General features: G+C 33.4%; 1 pseudogene; it reads left to right on the top strand.

Annotated features, from left to right (window-relative positions):
* The first annotated feature begins 5,033 nt into the window (after positions 1–5,033).
* On the top strand, positions 5,034–5,494 carry LOC145075638 (non-specific lipid-transfer protein 1 pseudogene; annotated as a pseudogene).
* Positions 5,495–5,892: the final 398 nt, after the last annotated feature.

Below are 5,892 nucleotides of genomic sequence, written 5' to 3' on the forward strand. Positions count from 1 at the left end.
CAGAACGTAGCTGGAGGCTAACAGTTCACACTGGAGGCAACGTTGTCAGCTGATGACGATAGTTGGATGGAGTCTCGACCCGTCAGAAAGGTAGGAGGTCAGTTTGTTGCTCGGTGGCCGCTAGATGGTCGGAGAATGGACCAGATGGGTGGTGACGGCGGTCGGTCGCTTGGAAGGATAAGGTGACAGTTGTTGGGAGAGTTAGGGTTAGGGTTTGGACGGATGTTAAATACCCGACGCCCTACAAAAATTATTGCCATAATGGCATAAATGGTCCATCCCCAGAAACCTCTTTTCAAACTAAGTCCTTAATTTACCCTTTCTACCCTGGCTTCGAAAATTCCTTTCAAATCCAATCCATAATTTACCAAGCAGCCCCTCCCTCTACAAATTGTTTTCAATTTAGGTCCAAAATTTACTCTTTATCCCATGCTTCCCTAAATCCTTTCATATTAGGTTCTAATGATACCAAACACCCTCTGTCTTCTAAAATTATTTACGAAATAAGTCCCGAAATTACACTTTAACCCTCGAATATTCCAAATTTTATCATTTAGCTCCTCGAAACCAACATCCCGCTAAATATCATGGAGTTTAGGACTATTATTCATTCATAAATTTTATCAATTTATTTTATTTAATAAACAGGATGTTACACTTGTTCATGAGATCCATAAATGTTGTTGGTGCATTGGTGAGCCCAAAAAGTATCACCATGAACTCGTAATGACCATAACGAGTCATGAACTCCATCTTCTGAACATCCCCCTCCCTAAGCCTCATCTGGTGATAGCCTAAATGCATATCAATCTTGGATAACCAATATGCACCCTGTTACTGGTCAAAAAATCATCAATCCTCAGAAGTAGATAAAGGTTCTTCACTGTTAGTTATTTTAGCTCCTAAAAATAGATACACATCATGTGGGATCCAGGGCGAACTACTCAGCCTGATAAACCCCTTGTCTAACAACTCCTACAGTTTTGTAGACAACTCTTACATCTCCGATGGTGCTAACCGAGAAGGTGCCTTGGCAATTGGAGCCACACCTAGAACCAGATCAATACATAACTCAAACTGCCTCTCTGGAGGAACTCTAGGTAAGTCCTTCGGAAACACATCAAAATACTCTCGAACGGCTAACACATCATTAATCGTCTTTTTTCTCTCCTCTATGGTATCCAATGTTGGATTTGGTGTCTAAGCCCATAACTATGACTGGGATGTACTTGACCCGATTATGGCATGGTCCTTTTGGGTTGCCTTCATCAATGCAATTTGATAGGATGGACTTTTGAGAATGAGGTTATTTGTGATTTATTAATATATTATAAGTATAATATATTAATTGAGAAATCATATTATTTAATTAGTATTGGTCAAGAATTAGTTTGGAATTAATTTTGTGATCAAAAGAGACTAATTAAATTTGTGGGGATTGATTGGGTAAATCAATCATTCTTATAATGTGGGCAAATGATCCATAGTTATTTAGGATGGGCTAAACCATTAAGATAATCCATGGAGGTTAACCCATGGAGCCTAAGTATATGAAAGGTCATTAGTGTTTACAAAGTGTAACCGTAGCATTTTCCACATTATAAATACTCACCTTAGAGCTAAAATTGGCACCCACATACATTCTAAGATAGTGAAGTTGATTTTGTGCTAAATAACCTTTTCTCTAAAGCCTTCTCTTGCATTTGGTGTTTGTGAACCATTAGAGGCATCACACTTGGGGTGCTCAAGCTTTCAAAGGTCAAGAACTCTACCCTACTCAAGAGGTAAGCATCCAAACTAAGTTTATATTGTATAGCTTTAATTGTATGCTAGCTAAGGAGAATCCTTTAGAAAATTTTAAAATGCATGTTTAATTAGAGAAAACATAGATCCAAAGCATTTAGGGTTGCATGTGCACCATAGGAGTGTTATAGTGCTCAAAACCCAACAGTGGTATCAGAGCCTAGGATTGTTTTCTATTATATTTGATGCTTAATAGTTTTTCAAAGCTGAAAAAGTTGAAATTTTGGCCTCTGACTGGTGAACTCGCCGAGTCCATGAACAAACTCGACGAGTCCACTTAGTAATAGAGCAACTCGTCGAGTCTAGTTCATGCATTCGACGAGTTGCAGGCTTTGTTTGCAGAATTTTGAGTTTCTAGGCCTGGTTTGGATTAGGAACACTACCACAAACTGTTTTGGATCATTGAAAATGTTTTTTTATGATATGGTAGTGCTTGTACTCATCCAACCACAAGATAATTGTCAAAGTTTTAAAATAATTGTTGTTTTTATATGGTAAACAAAATTGCTTTCAAATTGTTTACTTGAAATTATCTTCATTATGAGTTTAGTTAGATCATAAATTATGTGATAATTTTAGTTGTTAGAAAATGATCTAAATAAATTTTAATGACCTCCATAACTTGTCCTCAAGTTATGGAAAACGAATGGTCTCATACACTAAAATTATATTAAACTCATAAGTTATGAATGTGAAGAGTTTGACAAGTTTCAAAACTTGCCTTCAAATTTTGGAATTTGTAAAGTCTCACTAATGAAACTTTATTTCCAAACCTAGAGTTTTAAAAGTTAAGATTCAACCATTATACTTTATAATATTATAAGTTTAATATATATATATATATATATATATATATATATATATATATATATATATATATATATATATATATATATATATATATCGTGATTTTGGCTCTTCTAAGGATTTAAACATTCCATTCATAATTCTAGTTCATTGCTACTATTTTGTGTCTACAATTGCAAGTGTCATCTAGTGGATTATTATCATGTTTTGAATATTAGGAGACCTATTGATAGAGCCAAATATTAACAAAAGAAAATAAACTTTACACACATATGTAAGATATCAAATAACTTTGATTATCTTGTTGGGCATTTTTTTTCATCCCCCTCTTCTCTAACATGTTAGAGGTTTTAAGGCTTAAATTGATGGTTCCGAGTCTAATTTGGACGTTGACGAATTCTACTAACATTAAAATATTAACTTCTAATCACTAACTATCCGAAAAAAAAACGAAAAAAAAAAAAAAAACCTATTGAGAAAATTACTAAACTAACCATTTTCCTTAACGACTTATTCATTTTTAGCCAAAAATTAACATTTGTCCCATAATAACCACCCAAAGCATAGATGTGTAAAATGGTCTACTGTTTCGCCTAAATAGCCTATGGTTTTGGCTTCAATATTTAATGAATTTTTTTTTTCGTTACTCAAAATGAAACCGTAGATCTTAAAATGGTTTACGGTTTCCTCTCGGTGGGCTACTATTTCCCAAACCGTAGACCTTAAAATGACCTATTGTTTCGTCAATAAAACTACGATTTTTTGTTTCCTTTGGGTATCCATTTGTTAGAAGGTGACTATTATTTCATTTATTTTAACTACTATATCCTATCCAGTATATATATATATATATATATATATATATATATATATATATATATATATATATATATATATATATATATAATTTTACCGCAAACCCGTCGATTTGGAATAACTAATGATAAATATTATTGCTCTAATATTTATTAGATATTACCAAAAAAGTAAGAAAGATAATAACCTAATTAAACCTAAAATAACAAGGAGACTCAATAACAAATTACATAAACTAAAAATAAGGGATATCTTTTAAAAGTTCTCAAGCATGTTCTTCTGAAAAAGTATTCCACCTTTGCCTGTTGCAAAATCATTTGTTCATCTTAATCCAATAATTCATTGTCGCTCGTCTGATAAATTAACAAACTTTCATCTTCCAAGAGTGATAAGCAATACGAAATATTCATAACTCATACTAACATTTTTGAGTGAAAAAATCAAGAAAAATAAACACTAACTTTTACTCTAAAAAATATCATTCGTTTAATATATACGAGGTACGATATAGTAGTCAAAATGGATGAAGTAGTAGTCAACTTCTAGTAAAGAGTAGTCAAATACCAATAATAATAATAATAATAATAATAATAAAACCAAAACCATAGTTTTTTCGATGAAACAGTACACCATTTTAAGGTCTAAGGTTTAGAAAACAGTAGACCATTGAAAGAAAACCGTAAACCATTTTAAGATTTATGGTTTCGGTTTGAGTTATAAAAAAATCCTTAAATATTGAAGCCCCAAAACCATAGACCATTTAGACGAAACAGTAGACTACTTTACACATCTACGGTTTGGATGTGTTCGCTACGGAGCGTTTGAGAGCTTCTAGTTTCTAGCGTTTGACAAAACGTTCCGATTAAAACAAAAAGTCTCGTTTGGCACTACAAGCTTCTAGCGTTTAGTTACTCAAAACGTTTTAAATCAAAAGTTACTTCATGTAGCGTTTAACAAAACGCTACAAGCTACCCGTAGGTACCCGCTACCAGCTAGTTTTGCCGAAGACGCCCAAATTTTAATTTTTTGCTAAAAATGATAATTAAGAAAACTGGCTAGTTTAGTAATTTTCTCTAAACTATTTAACGGTAATTACTCTTTGTTATTATGTTGTTAATTTCATTGAACATTTGAATTTTATGGACTGGTCCATTGGCTTAACAATAAGTGCATCTCCACGCCATTATTATCATATGAAATATTATCCTCATAATTTTGAAGCTATTGTATTGTATATACGGTTCAATTGTGGGTGACCTAATACATGCTTGTTCAATAACTTTAGTAATAGTTTTATTTTATTTTTGATGACCTAATACATGTTTGTTCAATAACTTTAGTAATAGTTTTATTTTATTTTTGAGTTTAGTAAGAATTTGGTTTTAGATAATGAAGTATGGACTTCTAATAAAACCTTAGCTATTAGAATCCTAGACGTACAATTACATATTTCTTGTCAAAATTGCTCTTCCTTCACACACAAAAACACACTTTTTCTCACTTTTCCTATACTATATAAAGAACAGCCAAATCTCTAACTCACAATCCACACAAGCCGATTGCTTCAAGACCCATTTCTCTCTTCAATCACACAGTCGAACACAGCAATGTCAGGCGGAGCAAAGGTGTTGTTGGTGGCGGTGGTCATTGCCATGGTGGCGAGCGTATTCCATAAAACGGAGAGTGCAGTGACTTGTCAGTTGGTAGTGAGTAGCCTAACTCCATGCACCAGCTTCCTGATTAAAGGAGGTCATGTGCCTAAAGCATGCTGCAACGGGGTAAAGTCGCTGTATAAGGACGCAGATACAGTTACTGATCGCCAGACAGCCTGTCGATGCATGGAACAAGCAGCATTAATGCTCCCTGGGATTAATATCGATCATGCTACTGACTTACCTGGGAAATGCGACGTTTATATTCCTTATGAAATCAGCCCTCTGTTCAACTGCTCCACGTACTGCATCTCTTACCCACACTAACACTAATATATTGCATGGGTCGTATTATACTTTAGATTGTTTTGCATAGTGATGAATATATTTTGAATTTGTGTTGCAGTGTACAATAGAAGTATGACTATAGGCGAAGGAGGACGTATAACACTATAGCGTGATGAATAATAACTAACGGCGAAGTTCCATTAGTCTAAGCTAGCTAGAATCCACTAGCTATGTTGTTACTACTTACTAGTAGTGTTTTCTCCTTTAAAAACTTGCTTTCTCTATGAAAAAATATATATAAATATATATTCCATTGTGTTATATCGATTTCCGTTATTGTGTATTCTCGAGTTGCAGAAATCCGTCTTTATTTCTTATCATATCCAAAGTAGATGGAATCGATAGCCTAATCTTCCCTTTAAACATAAACATAAGTATATTAAATCGTTATATAAATATTGTGGATATCAATTTAATTTTATGTTTGCTAGTTATGATTAGTGACTATTTTGAAATCAATGTTATT

This window comes from Lactuca serriola, chromosome 9 (assembly GCF_051521515.1).
Source record: "Lactuca serriola cultivar US96UC23 chromosome 9, Lser_US96UC23_V15, whole genome shotgun sequence".
Lineage (NCBI taxonomy): Eukaryota > Viridiplantae > Streptophyta > Magnoliopsida > Asterales > Asteraceae > Lactuca > Lactuca serriola.